Genomic DNA, 27743 nt, shown 5'->3' with positions numbered 1-27743 from the left:
CTATATGTGAACCATCTGCCATCTCTGTGATCTTCTGACCATGTACCGTTCCCTTCACCACAGGTGAGCCCTCTAGACCCACTGAATTCCAGCATCTCATACCCTTGCATACAACGACTCATTGTGCTGGGTTGCAGCTGCCACTACGACCCACCCAAATATGTGTGCCCCAGCTCTGATGGAACTGAAATTCTGTGCCAGCCAGCAATCACTGTCCCCATGCACAGTACCTACCTCACCCCACCTCAGCCATGGCACATATAACAGGCCACGCCCACCACTATTCCACACTTTCATGGATGCCTTTCTAACCTGACTCCCCTTCCTAAGACTCCTCCCCTGCAACCTCTTTGGGCTTCAGCATGTTATGCAGAGCCCCTGCCTGCCCCCTTCCTTACAACCCCCTCACTTTGCTGGGGCTCTGACTCTTCACACCAGGCATTTGCTACATTCAATGTCTCCTACACTGGGATGTACCTCACCCCATTTGAGTTTAATTTCTATTCATTTGAGCCTACATCAGAGTTTGGGCTATCGTAATGAGTCAAGCTGAAATGTCTCTCTCTAGCCTTCAATTTCCTTAGTTTTGTAAAGTAGATACCCTTGAAATTTTATTTCTGATAATTTGAATTCTTAAATCTCCTTCTAGAACATTCAGAACTTTATTAGGTAAAAAAAAATTAAATAGGAGGAAAAAAGCTAACAGAAAAGGAAGTCTTTTAATATTATTTTCAAATTACTTTTTAAAGTATGTCATAACTTCTCAGCTTATGTGTAGTCCCCAGGCATTGTTAATGGCCATGAATGCTAATTAACACTGAACTGCTTACTACAATGTTTTTCTAGCAGGCTGCCTCAAAATGTCCCATTATCGTGATTAAATATTTATTGAACTTGAAGTGTGTCCTCAACACTGTAAAAAGGTACAGGAAAAGTTTCTACTTCAAAGACATTCTTGTGCTCCAAGTACATCAAGGCAAGATTATGTACCCAAGACTTTTTTTACCCAAATTCTGCTACACTCTATCTTGTATTTATTTATGACTTTTCTTATTAAATCAATAACTATAAATTTAAAACAGTGTCTATTGGAAAAATCTTTCTTGAGAGAAATTTGACAATGTCCACCAATTACATAAAATCTACCCATACCCTTTGACCTTTATAGAAATCCACTTTAATACTTTTAAAAGTTCAATCATTAGAGGTACAATGTCTATATTTAGGATTTTCAACAACCGTGCAACTGTTTGAGTTGGATTATCCCTTGTTGTGGTGTCTCTCATATTTCACCGGATGTCCAGCAGCAGCAACTTTGGTTTCTAACCTCTAGATTCTAATATAATCATCCACCAATCCCCAACATTTGCACAAGCAGCAATGTCTCCAGCCATGTCAGATGTTCCCTGGCAAGGCAAAATCCCCCAACCCAGACTGCAAATCACTCCCTTACATATATAAAAATAGAGAATGATTTGGGACATAATAGTACATTCATTTTATAGAAACCTGTGAGTAACAGAAATCACAAACAACTCTGTGGGACAGGAATATATAGTAAGTGAATGGAAATCACAGCTGGGGACTGCGATAAACTAAGAGCTCATGACACGTGCTCCAACTAGAAGGACCTGCCATCCCCACGTTATTACTGCTGAGTATTCTAAGACTCAAATTCAGATCCAGTGTTGCTAATTCCATTTTTTAAGGAAAAAAACCACACACATCTGAAACTCTTATTTTTTAAATATTGAGAATTAATTTATTTTTTAAAATACTCTGCTAACCAATCTTCTTAGAAAAATTCAGATTTTGGTTTGCACCTTCTGTTGCACTGTTAATTGATAAAAATAAATATAAAATTACACAGAAATTTATAAATTTTATCTGATTATGTTACATATATATACACTAGAAGGATATCAAGCTATTTATCATGTTTTCCCATGGGTGGTTATAAATTTTATACAGGAGTATTAATTGCTAACATATTTCTTATATTGATAATTGAGTTTTATGACAATTTCATGGAGAGAACACACAAATGTTAGTTCAGATGACAGAGAAGTTGGGGGTTTAGGAAGCACAGATAAGCCAAAAAGAGGAATCCCTCAGTTTCCACAAGAGCCTAAACTTTGCTGGCACCAGAATTTTGTTTTATTTTGTTTTGTTTTTTTATCATCTGACAGTTGAAAGCCACGAAATGGTAGAAATAGGAAATATCACCTACTGAAGGAAACTGTATCACGTACTGAAGGAAACTGAACAGGGATATAACAGCTTCCCACTGCTCATTTCTCTATTATGTCAAACGTAAGCCAAGATGTCACCTGAGTCTGTGTGTCCCAGAGTTTGAAAGAAGAAAATGATGCCAAGGATGATGAAGCTCCAACAGGAAACTTGAGAACCAGCCCACATTACACATCCCAAAACATAACACAGATCAGAGCCGTAACCACAACTATAGTACATTCAGCTTGTGCTAAAATTTTAACTTCCCCGGAAATGAAGCTAGAATGGAGAAGGAGAAAAATCACCCAGAAGAATCAATACTCAAGAAGATGGAGGCAAAAATACTCATGTAGAACTCAAGACAAAATAAAAGACCTGAGTAGCCTGGGGAGAATACTATCCACAAAGACATGTGCTCCTTTACATGGGGTTTTTTTATCATCCTAAAGGAGCCCATATGATTCACAGATCAGGTCCCTCCTTCATGAAGGTCCCACTCATGATGTGATTCAGGCAGCAAATATTGAAAAGAAAAGATAATGTTTTTGTTGACATACAAGTCAGACAGTGTTTTAGGATTTGAATGGCCCATCTATTTTAATATGAAACTATAACTGTTTTAATTTTTTTTTTGTTTTCTTTGTTGAAGTAGTAATAGTTTCAGGTCAAGTTTTTCCTTAATTTGGAAGGAAAACAATCTGTAATATTTGTATTAATGGGCTATTGAGATCTGTTGAAGAATAAGAGTGAAGCAGGTGGGGTAAAAAAAGAGACCTGAAAGAAGGGAGAGAAAAGGGTCTTCCAACTTGAAGAGGACAATTAATGATTTGAAGCATCAGAAGTGGTGAAGACAGAATAGGTTGCATAGCAAGACCGGTTAGCTGACTGCCTTTCAATGATAGGTGAGCCTCCTGGAAAAATGGCTGGTCTCAATAAGGACAAGAAGCAGCCGTATAAAAAATTATTTTGTTCAATTAGTTCAGAGAACCAACACCAAATGGCTGACCTAAATTGACCCTTCCTATGGGACACTAAGGTAACTTGTGTGGACAGATTACAACGTGCCAGAATCACTCCTGTTTCATTTTATGAAAGGTCTCCAAAACTATAGTGCAACCCAGGGGGAAAGGTTAAGTTTTTAGTCAGTGTGCTGAGTTGTGAAGGTAGTCATTACTTTAAAATACATAAAGAGATGGCATATTTCCTGCCCAAGTTTGTATATTGCTACTTACTTGCCTACTCTGTGACTCATCACACTTTTCTATGTGTTTCACATTTTCTAGTATGGGCATGTATTGTATTTCAGGATCTAAAAATGTATTTCTAAGAGAAAAATCCAAATGTGTGCAAATTACATGTGATGCTCTGATTTTTTTGTTTGTTTTTAATTAAAACAATCTAGTACTGATGAGAATTTAAGAATGCCAACATGTAGGCAAAATTGATGATACTGAAGCCAATGTCTATTTTCTCATTGATCCATGGCGGTCTGTAGACCTCACAGAAAATAAAACAGTGGCTAATAAATCCTGCTTTGAAATAGAGAAGGTTTAAAATAATGAAAAAATCTATTTCTCATTTTATAATATACAGACTGTCTCACTTAATTGTATTTTGTTCTATAGTTTTGACACAGGCATTACTTTTCCCTTGGCATTAGTATTAGTGGATTATTCTGCAAGAAATCCCCTTTGAGGGACTATCAGGGACTGCAAGTTTGAGAGGCTAACCTTTGGCAAACAGCACAAACAGGAGATATTTCAAATAAAAATGAAAAACAAGAAAGAAATGCACGATGCCTTATTTATATGGAAAACAAATGCTTTAATAGCAAACATTACAGAGTTTATGATTTACATCCTGTGTTTGGAAAGCATTCGGCTCCTCTTTCCTGTATCTAGTAAGGGCACCTGAGATCTGCCCTGCACTGCCTAAAAATAAGACAAAGAATCCCTGACCACCTTCCACTATTTCTACATGTACCTTGTTCTAAATAGATTTGAAATAGTTGCCTATTTCTGAATCGCTCCCACCACCTCCTTCCCAGTTCCAACTAGCGATTGGTTAAAATAGGCTCCGTTAAGACCTACAGTAAATATGGCTCAGTGTACATACTTTAGGATTAGAAATGAAATATAGTACTTTTTATTACAAATATACACAGAGACATGGTCTTTACATATAGCCACACATAGATAATTGTTTGTGTACAGCATGTTTCTGTGTCAAATACCACATGAGCAATTATTTCAATTCCTATTTCTGGCTTACACACCATTCCCGTATCACCCTTCCCTACCTACACATGTAGAAAGAAATATTTCTCTATATTTTTCAGACAAACTTGGTAGGAAAACCCCACAAGATTCATATTTGTCTACATTATCTTCATTCAGCCTACACTTTTGTATTAAAGGCCAACTTTATGCCAGTTCCCACTGCTCTGAAAGCATTAACATAAAGAACTGTCATCAGCTAATAACACTACAACATAAATTAGTTTTATTCAGTTGACAAACATGTATTGTTAGATTGCTATTTGGATGCTGGTACAAACCCAACTGACATTGACTTTGCCTTGGAAACATGCACGGTCATGTGGGGGTAGGGGTCAGTTGTATAAATTAGTAACTATGATGAAAATTACATAATACACATTTATATAGAGTCACAGAGAGTAAACTCTGCAAAGGAGAGTCAAAGGGGAAATTCTATTAAACCTTCCTTCTTTACCCACTAGCATAATGTGTTATGGAATTTCATATGGATGGTGACGTCCTCTAGGATGATGATGTCCTAACTAGATTGAAAGAGCTAAGTGAATAAGACAGGAGTCTAGCCCTAGTTCTCTAAAACTGATGAAATCACACTAAAATCTCATAGTGATTAGCATGATTTACTTTTCCTCAAGTGTAATGGGGGCATAAGAAAATACATTTTTATGGTGTGTTCAGTGAGATGGCACTCCTCTTTTTGTATTAGTCTTATCAGAGCTGCCATTTGTCTGTATGACCCCGTTTAGAGTTCCTCGGTGTGACCCTACTTGTCCATTCTCCATATTGAGCAATGGAAAATTACGTGCTGACCATAACCACGCTTCCAGTTGCCAACTGTCCTGTATACTCCTGAACTCCTGTATACTCACTGAACCAGTGAGAACACCGAGAGAGTGACAGTATGCATGGGCACAGGAGGGCAGTGTAATAGTCAATGATAAATCATTCTGTGATCTTAATGGTGTTTGGGTCTGGAGAAAAAACACATAGTTCTTAACTATTGCCTATAATTATTTCTTGTAGTGGACATCTCCTAGTGATGAACAAAAGGTTACTTAGAATGCGCCACCACCAGATTTTCCTGGTTGCTTCATCTTTACACTTAGATTTCAGCTGAAATATTACTTTCACTCCCAGGCTTTCCTTAACCTTCCATCAAAAGTGGTCCTTCTAAATGCCAATTCTTCTTTTTTGAGTATCATTGACACACAATATTACATTAGTTTCAGGTATACAGCATAGTGATTCAACAGCTCTATATGTTACCCTTGTTCATCGCAAGTGTAGTTGCCATATATCACATACAATGCTATTACAATGCCATTGACTATATTCCCTATGCTGTAACTTTTATTCTTATGACTAATTCATACCATAACCCGAAGCCTGTATCTTCCACTCCTCTTCACCCATTTTGCTCATCGCCACCCTTCCCTCTGGCCACCATCAGTTTGTTCTCTGTACTTATATGTCTGATTCTGCTTTTTGTTTGTTTGTTTATTCATTTGTTTGGTTTTTTAGATGTCTCATATATGCGAAATGCTAATCATCCCTTGTCATATTACTTTATGTTATTTTTTTTCATAACATTTATTACCTGAACTTTTAGGAATATTGTACAGAATACCAACTATGCATTGAGAATATGGAATAAAATATGACTTGGCTGTAATATTAGTGAAATATTTGTGTTAAATTGATTTTGAACAGAACCTGCCTTAGTCCAGGCAAACTTGTCTCAATTCAACTAGAGTGATACATATTTATTTATTATATATATTGAGGGTACATGTCAGTATTTTCACCTCAAAAGTGAATAATGCTAATAAAATAAGTTGGAAAACTAATGCCTTGGACCTTAGCAGCAGACACTCTGAGATTTGGTAATATTAATTGTATTCAATTTTTTTCTGTGATTTTTATAACTTTTTTTTCTGGTACAAACTTTATGTCTCTTAAAAGAAATCTGTATTTGTGCTCAGAGCTCTGTAGGTCAGAAGTCTAGTGGACTTAACTGGGTTCAATGTCTAGAGTCTCAGGCTCAAATCAAGATGTTGGCCATATTGACTTCTGACCTGGAAGCTCTGGGGAAAATCTGATCCTCAGTGTATTCTTGATGTTGGAAGAATTCAGTTCCTCACAGTTATAGGAATGAGATCTCCATTTAATTCATAACTATTGGCCAGTGGCTGCTCTCAACTCCTAGAGACCACCCACATTCTTTCTTACATGACTCCCAACGTCTCTAACCAGCAATGGCATATTGAATCCTCATGCACTGAATCTCCAACTTCTTATTCTGTTTCTACCTGTCAGAGAAAACTTTCTGCTTTCTTTCTTTCTCTCTCTCTTTTTTATGTTTTTATGTCCATTTCAGCTAACTGACATACAGTGTAATATTATTTTCAGATGTACAATATACTTACTCCACACTTCCACAAAAACACCCTGTGTTCTTCCCAATAAGTGCACTCCTTAATCCCTGTCACCTATTACACCCATCTCCCACCCACTTCCCTTCTAATAACCATCAGCTTGTTCTTTAAAGTTAACAGTCTGTTTCTTGGTTTGCCTCTGTCTTTCTTGTCCTCCTTTCCTCATTTGTTTTGTTTCTTAAATTCCACATATGAATGAAATTATACGGTCTTTGTCTTTGACTTATTTTGCTTAACAGAATAATTGCTCTCTAGCTCCATCCATGTAATTACAAATGGCAAGATTTCAATTTTTTATGGCTAATATTCCACATGAGTGTGTGTGTGTGTGTGTGTGTGTGTGTAAAATATGTTTTTTTGTCTGAGATCTGCGGTTAGGGTTATGTCCAGAGTTAGGATTAGGGTTAAGATTAGGGCCAGGGTGAGAGTATGTGCCTGGTATCCTGCAGTTCAGAGACCCCTCCACAGGGTTAGGTTTAGGGTTATGGTTAGAAGAAAAACCCCTGCTTTCTAAAAGACCGGTGATTAGACAAAGATCACTTGGATAATCTGTTAAGTGTGTCATATCACATAATCTAATCATACAAATAAAATCCATCATATTTGTGTGACATGGACCCAGGGGACAAGGGATTTGGGAGCTATTTTTGAATTCTATCTACCATGTAGGCTAACACAGGCCATGGAGTCAACAAAGCAGAGGCTGCAAAACATAAATTTTGAAAATAGTTCTAAATTTTAAAACTATTCTAATATATCTTCATGGGGGATATCAAGATTTTATTGGACTTACCAGTACTTATTTGTGTGTGTGTGTGTGTGTGTGTGTGTGTATCTATGTGTGTTGTTGGTTTGCTTTGCTTTTGTTTTGGTAGGTTTGGACTTTGCTTTGGTTGTTTGCTTATTTTTTAAATTACATATGGAGGCCACAAATAATACTGTAATTTCTGAGACTGTTGAAAGGCCAGTAAGTAAGCTATTTATTCACAACATTACAGAATATATATTATGTATCATATTCTTTCTTTTTTCACTTATGCACAAAATTAAATAAAGTTGTTGATAGGCTCTGCTCTAGAAGGCACATGCTGTAAGGTCAAAATATTGAATATACTATAAAATTGATAAGTTATAGAGTTTATAGATGTTGAAAAGCATTTAAAATGCTTCCAACTCCCTATGGAAGAATGATTTCAATTTCTTCCAATGTCCTATACTGCAAAGAATTTAGAAACATTTGCCAAATGTATTAAGCAATAACAATTCACCAGCCATGACTTTAGAGTAGACTGATTTGATTTTTTTTTCATTCTAAGTTAAAAGCAGACACTGATAGGGAATTTGCTTAAATTAAAATACCTATAAATACCTCTCGTAGGTTATGCAACATGATTTAATTTTACTTATTTTTCTAATAATAACCTAACACCAGGTACCAAAGACTTGGATGAAAACACCCATAAATTATCATTTGTGTATAGAACAAGATAGAATGAGACTAAACATGATATCCTAAAATTTATGTTTATTCATAAACAGAGTCACAAAATAGATGCAGGAGGTTGCACCTGTTTAAGGCACATACTCTCTCAGATTGCAATTAACTGAGTTTCATCATCTCCTCTAGATGAGATTTCTGCTGTGGGATGGAGTTAATTAAGTGCATTCTATGAAAATAATTAGTGTTTGTGGAATATATAAATGGAACTGCTGCAGTTGGTGTACATGAAGATATTATATAGGGATTATTGCATAGTCCTTCAGATTTCAGACATTACCAAGAGTGACAAGAATAAAACATTCACAGGCATGCATGCAAAACTCTCTATGTAGGCACAATATTATCAAATTATCCAAGTTGATTAAAGCTTCACTTGCAAAGTAAAGGTGCAATATTCAAGTGACTTCATGTTTCTACAAGTAAAATTGAAAATAAAATAGCTTTTTCCCAAGTTGCCTGAAATGTCAAGTAAAAGTGGTTTGCAAATTAAATTAACTAGAAAATTGCCTCTGTTTTTCAGCAGATGCAATCTTATTGTCCTCCTTGAATGATTATAAAATAAAAAATGGTCTTATTACTATCTCCTACTTTATGGTACTTCAACCAGTAGGAAACTGGATTAGTTCCTGATAGATAAAATGGTTGTAATTGGTCAATGGGAAATTTCTGAGTGGAACCAAATACAGAATTTCTGATAAATATATAATAATACTCCCTTGAAGCTAACAGTCAAATAACTTACTTCCAAAGTACTTTAATAGTATATGTCAATCTTATTGTAACTTACAGAAGATGAAATTATTAATTTTGGCAAATTATAGAAAATCAAATTCAAAGAAATGAGACCTAACTTAATGGAAGCTGTGCTAACATATAATCTCTTTTTTAGACACTATTCTTTAGACACTTCTTCTTTAGACATTATTCTTTCCATAGTTGGATAGCTACATTTGTGGTACAAGTCATGTTTGCAAATTTAACTGGTAGGAATAAACCTCGTCTCTCTTCCACATGATAGAGTTTCAAGAGTTTGAAGATGGCTAACATATATTTGTTTAAACAAAACTTATCACAATATTTTATGTATTTCTTATGTAACATAGTTTCTGGATATTTTACCTTAATTGCTTATCTCTCACTCCACACTATCTTGCAACTGCTTCTCTTAGAACATGGAACCAACATTACTAAAACTTATCCTCCTGAGCATTGTATCCTGGAATCTGGATGGATGCTGTCTATTAATACCAGAAAATTATATGAATTTTCAAGGTCATAGTGAAGATGTTTATTTGGTCAATATATAAGATAAAGAGTACTTTGTTTTAGCTTGACTTCCTGGTCTTTTATGAATCCATTTTATTCCACTAGGAATTTCGTGTCAGAATATAAACTCTCTATTTTCCTAACTGCATAATTAACATTCAACAAGGCATCTAATCAAAGCATCCCTTTCTCATTAGTACAGTCCTGACAGTTTCATCATCAAGTGGCAAGTGTTCCAGCAAATTGTGTTGATATCCTATCAGATATGTCAAGAACTTGATCTTCCTTTCCATTAAGTCAGATTAGGGACAGGAACCAATTTCCATTATGAAAATGTGACTGAAAACAATGAGGCTTTTCCAACAAAATCTTCTAATAGAAAATGGATTAAACTCACACTCTCCTTTATATATGTTCTGCATGAGCCAAATATTTTGAAATACTAATTGAATAATTTAGTATTGATAAACTGGTGCGAAAACTGAAGGAAAAAAGTCCTTAAAATCAATTAGCTATTTGATTACAGTTAAGCTTTGAAATATTGCAAAGAAAAACAAATTGAATCTTGGAATTTATCCATGACTATGAGTGGTATAATTGTTTTAGTAGTTATGGTTATTTTAGGATGGATTTTATTTACTTTTCCATTTGTTAAATTCCATTTATTCCATTTGCTCCATGATTACATAATTTTGTATTTATCTGTCTCTGTTTTTTATCATAAATATATAAAACTAATCATATGCCATCTCAATCATTAACCAATACAGTTGTACTTTTAATTATATTTATATTGATATGAATACCTATATTAATTGATTATAGTTATATTTAAATACCTTCATAAGAGATTTCATAATGATTTTCTTTTTGGCTGACTGTAACTTTTGATTTTACATCTTTACTGATGATTAACTTTCAAAATTTTGCCTGATCTTCAATCCTGTTTCTAACATTCGCACTGTATAGAAACTCACTTAATACCATAGAGATATGACTCTCTTCAAAGAGTATATAAGTAATAACTTTGGAAAAAAAAGTGTTCACTTGCATCTATATTTCTGTCCACTAAAATATTTTACAGTAATAATATTCCTATTGTAGAAAGCATCTAAAAATCAATACACCAAGACGGAGCCCAAGAGAATGTAACTAAGATACCCCAAATTAAGGGGGACTTCATTTAGTTCAGGTTCTAAAAAGTTCATAAATCTATGTTTTCTGATAATTTTATCTAGAACAATGAATGCAAATGGAAATAAGATCATTAAAAATGTAAGAGTCTGGAGAGCTCCTGACCTTTAGAGAGGTCAGTGGCAGTCACATGGATTAGCTTACCATTGGACAATGTGCCAGGAGAGATCTTGAAAAGTTCAGGTACAATATTACACTAGTATAGAATTTCGGAATTTACCTTAAAAGGTTAAGAATGGCTGTTGCAAACACTCTGAGTATGAATTTGGCATGTGTTCTATGAGTTACTTGACACAGAGTCTTTCCCCTTTTCAACTTTCTAGTTCCAACTTCTAAGCAGTGGCTTTATACTTTTTCAAGATTTTATAACAATTTTCAAAAATATGGTGAACAAAAGGATAGTAGAATAATGTACCCACATTTCCACCATCTAGATTCAACAATATTGCATATTTTGCTATAATTTTGTTCTGTGTATGTATATTGTGCACACGTATGTGTGTGCATGTGTGTATGTGTGTATTTTGCTGAGCCACTTCAAAGTAAGTTGTGGACACAGCACTTCTTTCTTAAATACTTCAGTATATGTCTTTGAAAAATAAGAATGCTATTTCACATAAATAAAATAATGTTATCGCAATGAAGAATGATAATAATAATTCTCTAATGACCTCTATAGTGGAATTGAAATACTTAAATATTACAGATTATATCTCAAGTGTCTTTTTAAAATCCTTTTTTTCCCACCATTCCCCAATCAAGATGCTCAAAATTATTTTTTTGGTTTCTTATTTTAGAACAGTTCCTACTTTTAAAATTGACATTGACTTATATCAGGTACCGTATGAATTATTTTTGTAGAATGTCCCATATTTTGTAATTGTCCCATTGGTTTTAAAGGTGCTGACTCTTTCCTTTTCTTCTGTATTTCCTCTAAACTGAAGCCTAGATCTAAACTTACATTCTAATTTTAATGTGTCTAGACCTCAATGTGTGCGTGAATCAATTCATCAGTCAAAGTGCTTGAGAAATTAAGGAACACAAAACATACAGCATACTTTTAGGCCAAAAAAAATGATAGATGTGTTAATGAGATTTTGAAATACCCTATTAAGCTTAATAAAAGCAAATCAAATTTAAAATTTTACTTTCTGTTTACCATTAAATTGGGTTTTATATGTAGCTCTGCTTCCCATAATAATTGCGTATTTAATTTAAAAAATTTTAATGTTTATTCATGTTTGACACACAGCAAGAGCAGTGGAGGGGCAGAGAGAGAGGGAGACACAGAATCCGAAGCAGGCTCCAGGCTTCCAGCTGTCAGCACAGAGCCCGATGTGGGGCTCCAACTCACGAACCACAAGATTTTGACCTGAGCTGAGGTCAGACACTTAACTGACTGAGCCACCCAGGTGCCCCTGCATATTTAATTAAAAAAAATCTCTAAATTACATACATCAGTTTTCCATATATGATAAATGTGGTAATTGTTTGTTTCATCATTTTATTTTTTCTATTATCTACTTTATATTATTGTTTCCTGGCTTATTTTGGTATTTTCACTAATAGTAAATCCTATAACGATACAAACTGTAGCAAAGTGATCCCTCTATTACCTGCTCCATAACATTTTTATTTACATAGACATATGAGATTTTTCAAAACATCACCTATTAAGACAGTGTCCTGATAAATTAATCATTCTATATGATTTCTAGACATGTTATTAACTATCTTTGAGATATGAAAAGCAACCATATACATGGACAATTACTGTATAAATGTTGCCAATCATGGAAAAATCAAAATTAGCAAACAATAGGGTAATTGGCTCATGATGAGAATATAGACAAAAACTCAAAATGCTAGTGAAAAGAACACATAAGTGCATTACCCAGATGGAATATAAGGAAGCCCCTTTTCCTAGGATCATAGGGTCTGTTAAAAAAAAACATTATGGATAAAATAAGTTGATTTTATTCTCATCTGTTTCTTTCCATTCCAGAAAGTATTTTGTAGAAAACCCATTACTATAAAGCAAGCATAGAGCTCTTCATTGTTTTTTAAAACAGTAATCACCCAATAAACACAAGGTACCAAAGTAAATTGACAAAGTTCAATTATATGGACAACTTTTCTACATTATAATAAAGAAAAAATAAAGTGACATATGGGACCATGAGTCCTATGCCATTCTCCCAACTTCAGAAAAAAAGTTATTTTCCTTACCTGATGGCATAATCAAACATAAACACTCAATCTGTGAAATGCACACTAACATAGCTTATATTTTGCATTTGTTTATTTTGAAAATGATATTCATTTGCATTTTTCTCATTATTTTTAAAAGGGATTTACAACATCTTTCTATCACCAATAGGAATATCCTGGAGAAAACAGAAGCTAATGAACCACTATATGGTCTGCTGTTCTACGCTCACTGCACTCCTTTACAATTTGGATGAGTTTTCCGTGGACTAGCATATATCTACCATTTCAATTTCTGGCTTTGGGGCGCCTGGGTGGCTCAGTCAGTTAAGCATCCAACTTCGGCTCAGGTCATGATCTCGTGGCTTGTGAGTTCAAGCCCGGGGTCGGGCTTTGTGCTGTCAGCTCAGAGCCTGGAGCCTACATCTGATTCTGTGTCCCTCTCTCTCTGCTTCTCCCCTGTTCACTCTCTCTCTCTCTCTCTCTCTCAAAAATTAATAAACATTAAGACTTTTTTTTAATTTCCTGCTTCAAGAAAGCGCATTTGTTCTTCTAAAAGTAACACTCAGTCCCTGCTCCTTAACAGTGGCCTTGTTTAGACAAAATATGAATTCAATATTTCCTAGAAAATAAAGTTAAGAGAAATCAGGATTGCTCCCTTTAATTGTCCAAATATCTAAGATTGTATAGATAATGTCAGTGTATCATTTTAAAGAGTGATTCAATAATTTATCTAAGAGCCATTGGTTCTATGTGAAGTTGGTAAATTGAGATAAAAATATCAACATCATGTTTACTGCCCAAAGAGAGAAACCTTCTTGTACCTGAATTCACAAAAACGTGGATGTTCTCACAAAAAGGTCAAAAGATGTATTTGTTATGGTAACTCAGACACATCCAAAAATCTCTGTAGATTTAATACAGTAGGAGTTTATCTCCCCTTTACACAACCCCCAGATGTTGGTATATGCCAGAAGTTCCACATTATTCAAGAATCCAGGTACCTTCATAATGGGGCTCTTCTAGGCAGCAATGTAAAGGGACAGAGAGGGTGAAAGGAAGCTTATCTAATTCTTAATTATGCCAGTTCAGGAAACACACACATGTTAACTCATAATGTTTGGGGGACAAATTGGTTCAAAGCCATCCCCTAAGTGTACTAAATGTAGCCTCAGCTTGGGTAGATGTTCTCAGAAACATGTGTTTGAAAAAAATAAGGAAACATGAATCTTTGATTGGCAGGTACTAGTCTGCTGCAGGTGAAAATTTGAAGAAATTCATAAAATGTTAATCTACTGAAATAAGAGTCTCCCCAGGATCACCACCATGAAGCAAACACTCATTCCTGAAAATATGCTCACCTTCATGCCTTATCAATTTCCCATGTCTAGTTTTCTGCTTACATTCTATTGGCAAAAGTTTCATGGGAACAACTTTAATTTATTCAGTAAATGTGTCATTATTATTAATTAATGAAGATTTATTGGCATGCTTCTTATGTGCCAGGTATTGTACATTAAAATTCATATATGTTATTTCATTAAATCTTCACAATAACCCTAAAAAGCAAATGTGACATTTCTCTTTGCAAATGGCAAATCTAAGACTAGAGAATTGAGTAATGTATAGAATTGAATCACTGTACTGCATGTCTGAAATTAACTATTAACTGAAATTAACTGTTAACTATATTGGAATTAAAATAAAAAAACATCATTAAAAAAACAACAACAACAAAAAACAACTAAGGCTAGATGCTAGCCAAATTGTCCACGGTCAGAATATATATGTTGACATGAAGAAAATGGTAATCTGGTTGCAGTGAAGAAGGAGGAATGAACCCTTAGGAGCTACTGAGTATGAGCTATCTAGTGAGGTATTTAGATTGATCAAGTTGCCAGAGACAAATGACATGACCTCAATAAAGGCAGGGTGAAGGGACAGGTTTTAATATGAGAAAGTTAATCATTAATTAATATAATGATTAGCAGAAGGCAAAAAGGCACATGGAGAGGTAGAATTTATAGTCACATGACAAAGGGAAAGAGAAGAGAGGTTGAGTATGTGTTTTTGTTTTTGGGTTTTTTGTTTTGTTTTGTTTTGTCTGTTTTTGGGGGGGTATTTATTTATTTATTTATTGAGACTGAGAGGGGATTAGAATCAGTGCACATGTGGAGACTCCAACTTGGTCAGGCAGAGAGAAAACACTCTCCTTTGAATGAAAAGGAAGGAGGGGAATTTGGGTATCAGTGTAAGGGAGGTGTTGCGTTTGGGGCAAGGAAGCCTGAAGGTTAAGGGATTTTACACTTGACTGAGTCTTACAGCCTGTGGCTTGAGCATATGCTTTAACATTTGCCAGACTTACTGCTTGTGTTATTTGATTGTTGTTTGTTGAACATGCCATGTAAGATATTACCATGAGAGTTTTAGGAAATATGTCCTGCTCATCCATTTTATTCACATTCTTTGCCCACATATTTGGAAATACCAATAATTGTGAATATTAAAGAGGGGGGCATAAATTAAAATGAATGCTTTAATGTGTTTCAGGTTTAAAAATTACGGTGAGCGATAATTCCTCTTAACACTATTAACAAGAGAGGAGGATCCTATCCCTGGAAGACAGAATAATTATTAAATATTTTGCTGATTTTTTCATCAAAATGTTCCTGTTTAATTGTGTTGAAATCATTTTACTTTAGTTTCATTGAAATGTTTGGTTTCCTCACTAGTCAAGTCTCTCCTGAAAGAAAACCAGAGCGTGCACAAATTATTCTGTAGGTTTTTACAAATATTTTTGTTAATAAAAAAGAATTATAGGTAATACTCACTTTGTAATAAGCATTTTCACGAGTACATTCCATATGCCAATTCACAGTTTTCATAACGAGCATATGAATAAATGCTAATATTTCTTTTCCATTTTACAGATGAGGAAACTGAAGTAAGAAAATAAAATCTGACATCTGCTTTTCCTGACGTTAGGATAACTCTAGACTTGTTTCATATAATGAATCAATACTTTTTCTTCAATAAACTAGCTTGGGTTAAATGCTGTAATTTCCAATTTTAAAAATGCTGCTGGAGGTGTCCTCCATACAGATCCTAGATAGGCACTGCCCATTCTCTCACTGTTATACAGGCTTCAAGAGAATATGCAAATAATCCCCTGTGGAATGATCTTTTCCTCCCTCATTTGCTTAAATCCCACATAACAAGATGATTCTTCAGTGCTCTGAGCTTAGCACTATTTCCCTTGGATGGCTTCACAGTGGTCAAACTGCTCTACCTACATCTTGCTTCTCCAACTTACATCAATACCAAAAGTGATTAATATCTAATTACTCTCCAGTGCCCCAACACCAGTATGTAATCTCTTCTCCGAACTTCTATTGCTTTTACAAAAAAAAAAAAAAAACAACTTTCTTTATAACCTATTCACACCAGGATGGAGGAATGGGAAGAAGGGGAGAAAGAAAAAAAGAAATCTTTGGTCTTGGTAATTAATGTATCAGCACTGATGGAACTTATATTCTAATGAGTTTACCTTTTTGTTAGTTTGTTTTACTGTATGCAAATTTGAACATGAGAAGGCATATTAGAGCCATTTTATTATAGTAGCAGTATAATATATGATGAGCCAATTATATATGGATCACATAATTTATTTTCAGCATTTTTGTGGCTAAATTTTAGAAATTAAGTTTCTTTCAAAGAAATCAGTGTATGGCATATTGGGAAAATGTGAGAATATTATAAAGAGAGGACTGGGTAATTGAGGCTAGTTCTGGCTTGACTTAAAACTAATTTGATGGAGGTGCCTGGGTGGCTCATTCGCTTGAGCATCTGACTCTTGCTTTCAGCTCAGGTCATGATCCCAGGATTGTGGGATGGAGCCCCATGTTGGATTCCACACTGAGAATGGATTCTACTTGAGATCCTTTCATTCTTTCTCTCTGCCCCCCCCCCCCCCCCGCCGACTCACTTGCTCATTCTCTCTCTAAACAAAAAACACCCCTGATTTGACAGACAAAGGACTTATATAGACCTTTCTCCAAAGACATACAAATGGACACCACGTATATGAAATCATCATAAGCATCAAGGAAACACATATCAAAGCCACACTGAAATATCAATTCACACCTATTAAGATGACTATTATAAAAAAAGAAATATTGGTATGATGTAGAAAAAAAGGAATCTTTATATACTATTGATGGGCATGTAGAATGGATGTAAAATGCTGCAGCCAGTATGGAAAACAGTATGGAGTTTCCTCAAAAAATTAAAAATAGAACTACAATATACTCCAGCAATCCTACTTCTGGATATACATCCAAAAGAATTGAAATATGGATCTCAAAGAGATATCTGCACCCCCATGTTCATTGCAGCAATTTTCACAAAAGCCAAGATATGGAAACAATCCAAAGGTCAGTTGACAGATGAATGGATAAAGAAAATGTGGTAATATATATATATATATATATATATATATATATATATATTATTCAGCCTTTATAAAAAGGAAATCCTGACATTTGTGGCATGGATGAACCCTGAAGATATTACATTATGCTAAGTAAATAAGCTAATCATATTATTCAGCCTTTATAAAAAGGAAATCCTGACATTTGTGGCATGGATGAACCCTGAAGATATTACATTATGCTAAGTAAATAAGCTAATCACATAAGAACATATACTGCATGATTGCCCTTATATGAGGTCTCTAAAATCGTCAAACTTATAGAAGCAGAAATTTGAACAGTGGTTGGCAGATGCTGAGGGCAACAGGAAATGGAGAATTATTGTTCAATGGATGTAAAGTTTCTGTTGCACAAGACAAGTTCTAGAGATCTGCTATACCACATAGTACCTATAGTTAACAATACATTATGGTGCACTTTAATCTGTGTCTAGAGTTTTGCACAATGTGGTGAGAATGGAAATTAGTACAGATACTATGGGAAAAAGTATGGTGTTTCTTCAAAAGTATTAAAAATAGAACTGCCATATGATCGAGCAATCCCATTTCTAAGTACATATCCAGAGGAGGTCCAATCGCTATGTCTAGGTGATATCTGCACCCCCATGTTCACTGCAGCATTATTTACTATAGCCATGGCATGGAAACAACTAAGTGTTCATTAAAGGATAAGTGTATAACAAAAATATCATATAATATATATATTATATCATACATAATATCATATATATGAATATTATTCAGTCATAAAAGGAAGAAAATTCTGCCTTTTCCAAAAACATGTATGAACCTTGAGGATATTATGGTAAGTTAAAAAGTCAGACATAAAAGACAGATACGTTATGTTCTCATTTATATGTGGAATCTAAAAAAACTGAGTTCATTGGGGCGCCTGGGTGGTGCAGTCGGTTAAGTGTCCGACTTCAGCCAGGTCACGATCTCGCGGTCCGTGAGTTCGAGCCCCGCGTCAGGCTCTGGGCTGATGGCTCAGAGCCTGGAGCCTGTTTCCGATTCTGTGTCTCCCTCTCTCTCTGCCCCTCCCCCGTTCATGCTCTGTCTCTCTCTGTCCCCAAAATAAATAAACGTTGAAAAAAAAAATTAAAAAAAAAAACTGAGTTCATAGAAATAGAGTAAAATGGTGATTGCCAGAAGCTGGGAGCTGGGTGAAATTGGGAGATGTTGGTCAAAGGATATAAACTGTCAGCTATAAGATGAATAAATTCTGAGGATGTAATAGTAAGATTACTATAATTAACAATACAATATTATACACTTGAAAATTGTTAAGAGAGTTAATCTTAAGTTTTATCACCACAAATAGGAAGGGTAAGTATGTGGCGTGTTAACTAACCTTTACTGTGGTCATAATTTTTCAATGTATTGAGTCATCACATCTACATTTACATGTTATGTCAATAATATCCCCATCAAGCTGGAAAATAATGTGGAAAGAATAGATCTCATGTTAAATGTTCTTGCCACCAAACACACACACACACACACACACACACACACGGAAAATTTTGAAGGTTTAATACATTGATCGTGGTGGTGGTTCATTGGTGTTTGCGTGTGTCCAAACTCATCAAGATGTATACAGTCCACCCTTGAACAACACAGAACTTAGTGGTGCAGGCTCCTCATGACATCAAAAAATCCACATATAAGTTTTGACTCCCCCCAAATTTAACTACTAATAGTCTACTGTTGAATTCAAGCCCTACCAATGACATAAATAGTTGAGTAATACATATTTTGTATGTCATAGGTAGTATATACTGTATTCTTACAATAAAGTAAGATAGAGAAAATAAAATGTTATTAAGACAATAAGAAGGAAAATATATTTACAGTACTATACTGTATTTATTTTTTTTAAAGCCACCTATAATGGACCCGTGCCCTTCAAACGTATTGTTCAAGGGTCAACAGTATATTAAATGAGTGCATTTTGGTGTATGTATCAATTCTACATCAATAGAGCTTAGAAAACTGAGTTGAGTCTCTTCAGGGTTCAGGTGATCATGTAACATAAAGTTTTGCTCTACATGGACTCTCTCAGGTTTTTTTTTTTTATTTTCACAGGATTTGCTAGAAAATATATGATTCCTTTTGGCAATTTTGGCTCTTCCTTTGTAACACTGAACATTTCCAGTGTCATAAGAACTCAGCGTTAGTAGTGAGAACTGGGAACCAGAACTTCTGGACTGTAATCACTCATCTTGCAACCCTAAGAGAGGCAACCCACAATCCTGTTTGTCATCATGTGCCAAGCCTCCAAAAGAGCCAAGTCTTGTCATTCAGATGCTCTCAGCTGCAATGAATTGTGACAGTGTATGCAATCTATTATATGTTAGTGAGCATCTGTTTTCACCATGTTCTACATAATTAGGCTTTCTGCCACTTTTAGGTTTTAGGTTTAACCACTTGCAAATCTAGTCAAGTGATATGGCCCACACTGTATGATGATTTTCTTCACCACCTAACAGAAATGGAATTAAAGTTTCAAGGCAGCAGTAACATCCAAGAGTCTATTACCCTTATGGTAAGAAGTCAAATATTTATAAATTTTCATCTTGGGGGTGTATGAATTGAGATTTCATATTTTTAAGGATTTTCAGAATCATAGTTTTTATGTTGTACCTGTACTTTCTATTAAAAATCAAATTAAATTATAACCTTTATCAAAAAAAGTGGATATTGTTCATTAAAAAAGTGGTTGATGTTCTGTCGCACAAGGTCATTATCCCTAGCTTCCAGACAAAGTGGTGCATGAGACAAGCAAGAATTCTAGCAGAAGAGATGTGCACAATAAACAGTCACATATACTATGTATAAAATGAAACAAGGTGATAAAGAAATTGTTCTCTGTGGTTTTGCAGCTTACTTTAGAAAAGTAACGGGGGAAGAATTCTCTGAAGCATTAACATTTGGGGGGAGATAGCAAAGAGAATATCTGGGACGAAAGCACTCTCTTTAGGCAGAACAGGAAGAGCAAGTATGAGAATGAGATGTATGTACATGTTCAAGAAATGGAAAGACCACCAGTGTGACTGGGCTGGTTGTTACTGAGGGGTTGACAGAACGAGGTCCAGTACAGGGGCAACACCTATGCCATCTGAAGTCTTTTGCTGGCTTTGATAAGGAGTTTTTAATTATATCTTGAGTGCATTAAGAAATCATTAGAGGATTGTAGTCTGAAGCATTTGGTGGTTTATCTATATATAAAGTTAACTATTACATGAGGGTAAGAGAAGCTCAGGAAGTGCAGTCGAGAGTCTACTGTAATGGGCTGGGAGAGGACGCTAGCCTGCCATGAGCATGGAAAGGAGCTATGAAATACAGTATGTATCAGGAGGTGGAACCAGCAACTTACTACTGGACTGAATTTGGTATGTGAGACGAAATGAAGAATTGAAGGTGACCCTTGGGTTTTTAGTTTGAGCAAGTGAGTGGGCATAGGTCATCTTTACTGTGATGAAGAAGTCACGGGAAAAAAGAGGTTTAATAGTGAATGTGTAAATGAAGAGCCACAGTTATTTTACATATCTTAGCAAAATCAATTCAATATGTAGTCCTCTCAACTTCCATTTGAGAGTAACGAAATTAAAGCCACACCAACTGCCATAGGTTTGTGAACCTAATTATGTTTTCGGTCCAGAATAATAAGAAAATTAGTTAATACATTTGGCACAGTTTCATCATAAAGATAACCTTTCTTAGGTGACATATCACCCTGCTAGGAGCTATTGATTTTCTCTGTTCTATGTTAACAGGGACATAGGAGCTGGCATTATTTCTAAAATTAAATATTTAAAACCTGGCATTTCAGAGTATAATTTCCTACTTAAGGATAATAATAAAATGTTCCCAACAATTTCAATGCACTTAAACTGAAGAGAAGTAATTACCTTTGATAGATCAAAATGAATGTTTCTTTTATCTTATAGACTCAAAGATACCTTTGCAATATCTTCAACCTCACAGAAATTTCACCTCCACCTTGTTTTCAAATTGTAGAGTTAAAAGTATGCATAATAAGTGTATACGGTAAGCAGTATAATAATATAACCATAGGGATTACCACAGTATTCTTTTCTTGAGAAAACAGAAGCAGTAAAGATTGGAGAAACAGTTGGCACACAAAATCCACAAACACTGCTGAATGATTTCATAGGTAGTGGATAATATTTAAAGGAATCTTTAAAGAATGGTTGATTTTTTTCTATAAATGTGCAACCTAAGTCATATAATTTGTTCATGTTATAAATATACACTAAACATAGTTTCATATATGTGGCAAGAAAGTACACCTGCATTCTTGGGTTTGTTTATAAGAAGGCAGAATATAGTTAGTTTGGTGAATCTTCCAAATAATCAGAGCTAACTTCAAGTAGGAAGCATCATTTGGGGAACTGTTTGCATCTTGGAAGAAAGCTAACTTGTTGAGCTCTAAGAGGAAAGATAAAGAATAAATGATTAATATGATTAATATAATCATAGGTATTTGATTTAAAAAGAAGGGTGGGTTCCGATGTGAGGACAAGGAAGAATATAGGCAATAGAAATTAAATTTTTAGTGTGGGAATTAGCAAAGGTTTCTAAATTTGGGATCAAGGTGGGTAATAAAGATAGAAATTCAGCACAGGGAGAGAAGCAAATTAAAAAAAACAGTTTTATGCACTGGAGTAACAACTTTAAGAAACTATCACTACTGAAGCAATAGACTTATCAGGTAAATTAGGTATTGAAAGGGCATTTCTACAGTCACCTGGATTGGTATAGGGAATCCTGATTAAAAGGGACAAAAAAGAGAAGTTATTTTCATAAAGCTGAATCATAATACAGCATGTACAAGAGTAGAAATAAGCTGGAATATTTCAGGCAGAAAGATCTGAAATGACAAAGTCAGAGGAGCATGAAACCGAATGTGATCGCAGGAAGCTATAAGGTTTATAAAAATCTACTTGAATATTTAAATCAATACATGAATGGCAAGAGAAAAGTTTAGAGAAGTAGGTAGACAACAGTTCCTAGGAGTATTTTTATTTTATTTCATTTTATTTTCAACGTTTTTTTTTTTTAAACATTTATTTATTTTTGGGACAGAGAGAGACAGAGCATGAACGGGGGAGGGGCAGACAGAGAGGGAGACACAGAATCGGAAACAGGCTCCAGGCTCTGAGCCATCAGCCCAGAGCCTGACGCGGGGCTCGAACTCACGGATCGCGAGATCGTGACCTGGCTGAAGTCGGACGCTTAACAGACTGCGCCACCCAGGCGCCCCCCTAGAGTATTTTTAAACCATAACAATAACAGATAGTATTTATTTTATGTAAATTATTTTCTAAAAAGTTCAGTAAGCTAGATCTGTTAGTTTGTTATTCTTAACATCCTAGTATATATATGTGCTGGATGCAGTGTGTGTGTGTGTGTGTGTGTGTGTGTGTGTGTGTGTGTGTTAAGATTATATGTTAGTTACGCTGTTGAAATCTTCTGTATCTTGGCTGGATTTCTTAGTCAGTTATAAATTTATACTTATATTCATTGCTTGTTATGTCAGTTATAGAGATAAACATGAAAAATCACTCATTATGAATATATTTTGTCAATTTAAAAATACATTTTCATTTAATCTTCTTTAAAAATAGCCAGAGACTATATCACCAGATAGTATATGTGTTTTAAATTATAATATATTCTTAGTAAATTTAAAACACATCATTATACATTGACCCTCTTTATTTAGAGTAGTGTCCTATTTTCTGAATATTATTTTATTTAACATTAATAAAATGATTCCAAGATTATTTCATTTATCATTTCCTGGGTTAAGTTATAACTTTATTTAACTTAAAAATGTGTGTATTTATTTTATCTTTGCCTCTTGAAAATGGCATATAGGTGGAGTTTGCTTTGTGATAATCTTTTTACTTTAATCAGAGAATTTCATCTGTTTACAGTTAACACATCACATGCTTTTGACACATGTCATCATATATTCTGCTTTTTTATGTATCTTGCATGTTCTATATTTCTTTTTCTCTCCTTTTTGCCTTCTTTTGGGTTGATTAAACATTTTTATAATTCATTTTATTCCTACATACTATATAGAGTAAATATATTCTATTGGTTATCTGAGAAATTATAATGTGCATACTTCCTTATCAAAATATAAGTGTGCTCAATCATTTTACCCTCTCCCCCTACTACAGAAGAACTGCAGACACCACTATAAACTCCCCTCCTTATACATTTTTTTCTTTAACGTTTATTCATTTTTGAGAGTGAGAGAGATAGAGCATGAGCGGGGGAGGGGCAGAGAGAGACGGAGACACAGAATCCGAAGCAGGCTCCAGGCTCCGAGCTGTCAGCACAGAGCCTCATGCGGGGCTCAAACTCACAGACTGTGAGACCACGACCTGAGCTGAAGTCTGACGCTCAACTGACTGAGCCACCCAGTCGCCCCATAAACTCCCCTCCTTACAGATAACTGTTGCCATGTGTTTTAATTCTTACCTTGCTTTTTACCACACAGGAAATTATGATTGTGATTTTATACAGCTAATATTAATTTCAATTTCGCCTCATGGTTACCACATTTTTTGCCAGGCTTTCTGCCAATTAGTTTAAACTTCTTTCTCTTACATCATTTTCTTTAATTCTGGGATTGGTCTTAACTTTCAGACTCAGAGGAAGAAAACTCGTTAATTGAAATGTGTCCTTTTCCACACTCCCATCTATATCTGAGTTGTTATTGAATGGTGTTCATTGAATGTCCTGTATGCTAGCCATTGTGGAATAGAATAACAAAGTTAGAGAGAGACCCCACACGTGAGGAGTTAATGAATTAGTTTATGATTTGAAGAGTCAACCGCATTAATAACTTTGGCTTCCAGTACATTGAAGACTCTCAAAAGTCACAAATGTCACTCAATTAAGAATACAGAAAACAACAATTAAAGACAATTTTCTGGAGTGCCTGGGTGGCTCAGTTGGTTAGCATCTGACTTCGGCTCAGGTCATGATCTCACAGCTTGAAGGAGCCCCACGTCCGGCTCTGTGCTGACAGCTCAGAGCCTGGAGCCTGCTTCAGATTCTGAGTCTCCCTCTCTCTCTGCCCCTCCCACCCCCCCCTCAAAAATAAACATTAAAACATTTTTTAGCTTAAAAAAAGACAATTTTCTGAAGATGGTAAAAAGCTAATTTTTCATTAAATTTTGAAAGAAAATTATACCACATATGTGGCAGTTAAAAGAAATATTACAGTGGGCTCTGGAACCTTTAAAAATAAAAAAGAAGGAAAGAACTGCAGGTCATATGGGTGCTGAGTCCCTTTCAGCGGCTAATCAGTCATGCTATTTCTATTTCGCTTTGCCAAACATTGCATTAATGAAAATGATAATTGTAATTCATTACATTTGTAGAGTTCTTTCATATACCTCATCTCCCTCCAACCACAAAACAGCCTTTTGAGGAAGGTATCATAGCCCCAATTATAGATGAGAAAACAGTCATTCTGAAACAAATCTAGAGCCAAAATGGTACTTAAATTCAGGTGTTCTGTCTCATAACTTTATCAGTGCTTTTTTTACTATGTCAAGCCACCTGAAAATCTGGTCTTTAAGATATTCAGATAGGAAGAAAGTTCTGGAGGTGGTTAAGCTTATTATTTTAGAATGATCTAGAAAAATGTCAGTGGTTGAAAATAAAAATCTCTTGTTCTTTATAACTTATATATGCTTAGTCAAATACTGAGTGTTTTAAGACCCTAATGAGGTATTTCGTGGAATGAAAAAGGTATATTTAAAGCACTAAAAAGTACTTTACTTCCATCTTTATAGGTAAATCTAGCCTGAATTCTTAGTATAATAAAAATCAGGAAAAGCATAAACTTCTTAGTGATTCTTAGCTATCAAGCTATTGTCAGATTGGTTAGATTTGTTGGCTGAACACTTACTTAGAAGTATATATACCCAAATGAATGAATTATATGGAGAAGTGTGTGTGTGTGTGCGCGCGTGTGTGTGTGTGTGTGTGTGTGTGTATGAATTGAGTGCTAACACAGATCTGTTTGGTGCTATTCTGTGGTGAATTTGGTTGTGAACTGTAGAATATATTGGCTGTTTAAAAAAAGAATGAATAATAGACTCTTAGGATACATTATTTCAACTTCTTACATCATTGCATTTTGGGCAGTTCAGCAAAGTGAACTGGAAAAAAAAGAGCAAGAATTATAAATCATACCAGTCGAAACGTAATGCTTTAGATTCTTGCATAACACCTTCACACATGCCATCTGATTCAACTTTCTCTATCCCTGACAATTCTAAAAGAACAGATTCACTAACCACCACCACCATCCCCATTTGACATACAAGAATTTAAAGTACAACATTTAGATATGTCTTTCAAAAATTCCCAGAGATATTAAGGTCCAAATATGTGTTTGCATTTCTCGATTAATTTACATAAAAAAGAAAGGATATCAGGGCAAATATACTAAAAGCAAAATTGCAGGGAAACAGATGGCTTGTGACTCATAATTTCAATGGAAAAATATTCATACAACGTTCTAGACAATCATTTAGTAACATAGGTTTGTTTCTTGTTACAAGATTTTTGGTTAGTTTTTTGTATTCTAGGAAGGGAAAGAATTTCAAGCTAAGTGTACAAAGGTGACTTACAGTATTTATTTTTCTTTTAATAAACAAGTTGGGCACATGGTTATATCTGCCTTCACATTTTCATAATAAAATTTTTGTAATTGTGACTTAAGGGAGCTCTGCTCATCACCTTTTCTGTATCTAACAAACCTTAAATCTGAACTGAATCAAAGAGAAGTGAGTATAATCCTTGATTCATCTCTTACAAAGTATGAATTATCTTTGGCAATTTACTTAACCCTTTTTGTTGGAGGGTCTTTTTATTATTTTTCTCTCAACTTGGTACAAGAGTAGTGCCTGACACATAGGATTTTTGAAGATTAAATGAGGTGATATATGTGATTGCACTTGATACTGTAATTCTCAATTTTGTTTTGTTATAATTACTATCATCACCTCTTCAGTAGAATTTAAGAAGCTTCTGTGCAGTTCTTTAGTTTTTAGGGGATGATGTCATTCATAATCTGTAATTGACTTTTTTCTTCCAGTTATGACTTTGTCTTTAGATTGCCACATTAAGTAGCTGAACTTCTAATAATCTTCAAGAAAAATAACATTTAAGCAACAATTTCCAAAACTCAATTTAGCAAACTATATTATGGATGATTGCTGGAAGGTGGCAGAATCTCAATCTATTGGTTCTTTTGGATCAGATTTCATTGCAGTTTCAAAAGAACACTGAATCCAGGGGCAGAGAAAATGACGGGTCTGTAAAAATCAAGGCATGCTGTCCAAAAAAACTGTAACGACAAAAGTGTTTTATAATTGTGTTCAACACAATCACCATTAGCACTTGAAATGTGGCTACTCAGGCTGAGACATAGAGTTTTCAATTTTAGTCAATTTTAATTTAAATAGCCACATGTGGCTAGTGGCTACTATACTGAAGGGCATGCGTTGAGAATCTATCCTGAAATCGTCAAGTCATAAATGAACTAATGCTTAGCACCATATCCTCTTGTCACCTAAAGAATCCAATTGAACAAGTTGTGTGTGACTTTACATGATTCCAAAAACCTATCTTCAGAAATAAGATAAAAATTAGACTTTGCTGAGGATTTGACTTAAAAGGATGCTCGGTGTTTTACACAATTCTCTCTCTCTGCGAGTCCACAATTGAGATTTCTTCCTGGCATATAACCAGGACTAAGAGTGCTTTCCCTGAGCAACTAGTGTATTTTAACTTATGAACATTACAATTTAAATTTTATGATTTCCTCTTGCCAAAGCCTGATACTAGCCTCAAAAATAATATTCTTTAAATAATAGACATAAAAACACCAATAATACAATTTTCATATTAATTGATCCCAAATAGTATTGATATCTTCAAATGCAGTTTAGAATGTAAAAATGTATAACGTTAACATGTAATTTATGAGGAGCATGAAACAAGAATTTTAAGCAAAGAAGAAACTAGATAATGCAATCAAACTAATGAAACCTCATAAAGCTTTCCATCTCCCACCAAGC

General features: G+C 34.8%; 1 pseudogene; it reads right to left on the bottom strand.

Moving 5' to 3' along the window:
- The window catches only part of LOC122484313, a 138706-nt pseudogene extending 112739 nt beyond the window's left edge, over positions 1-25967 (bottom strand).
- Between the last annotated feature and the right edge of the window lie 1776 nt (positions 25968-27743).

The sequence above is a fragment of the Prionailurus bengalensis genome, chromosome D1 (genome assembly GCF_016509475.1).
Source record: "Prionailurus bengalensis isolate Pbe53 chromosome D1, Fcat_Pben_1.1_paternal_pri, whole genome shotgun sequence".
Classification (NCBI taxonomy): Eukaryota; Metazoa; Chordata; class Mammalia; order Carnivora; family Felidae; genus Prionailurus; species Prionailurus bengalensis.
Note: the sequence above shows the minus strand (reverse complement) of the source record. Positions and strands in the feature narration are given on the sequence as shown.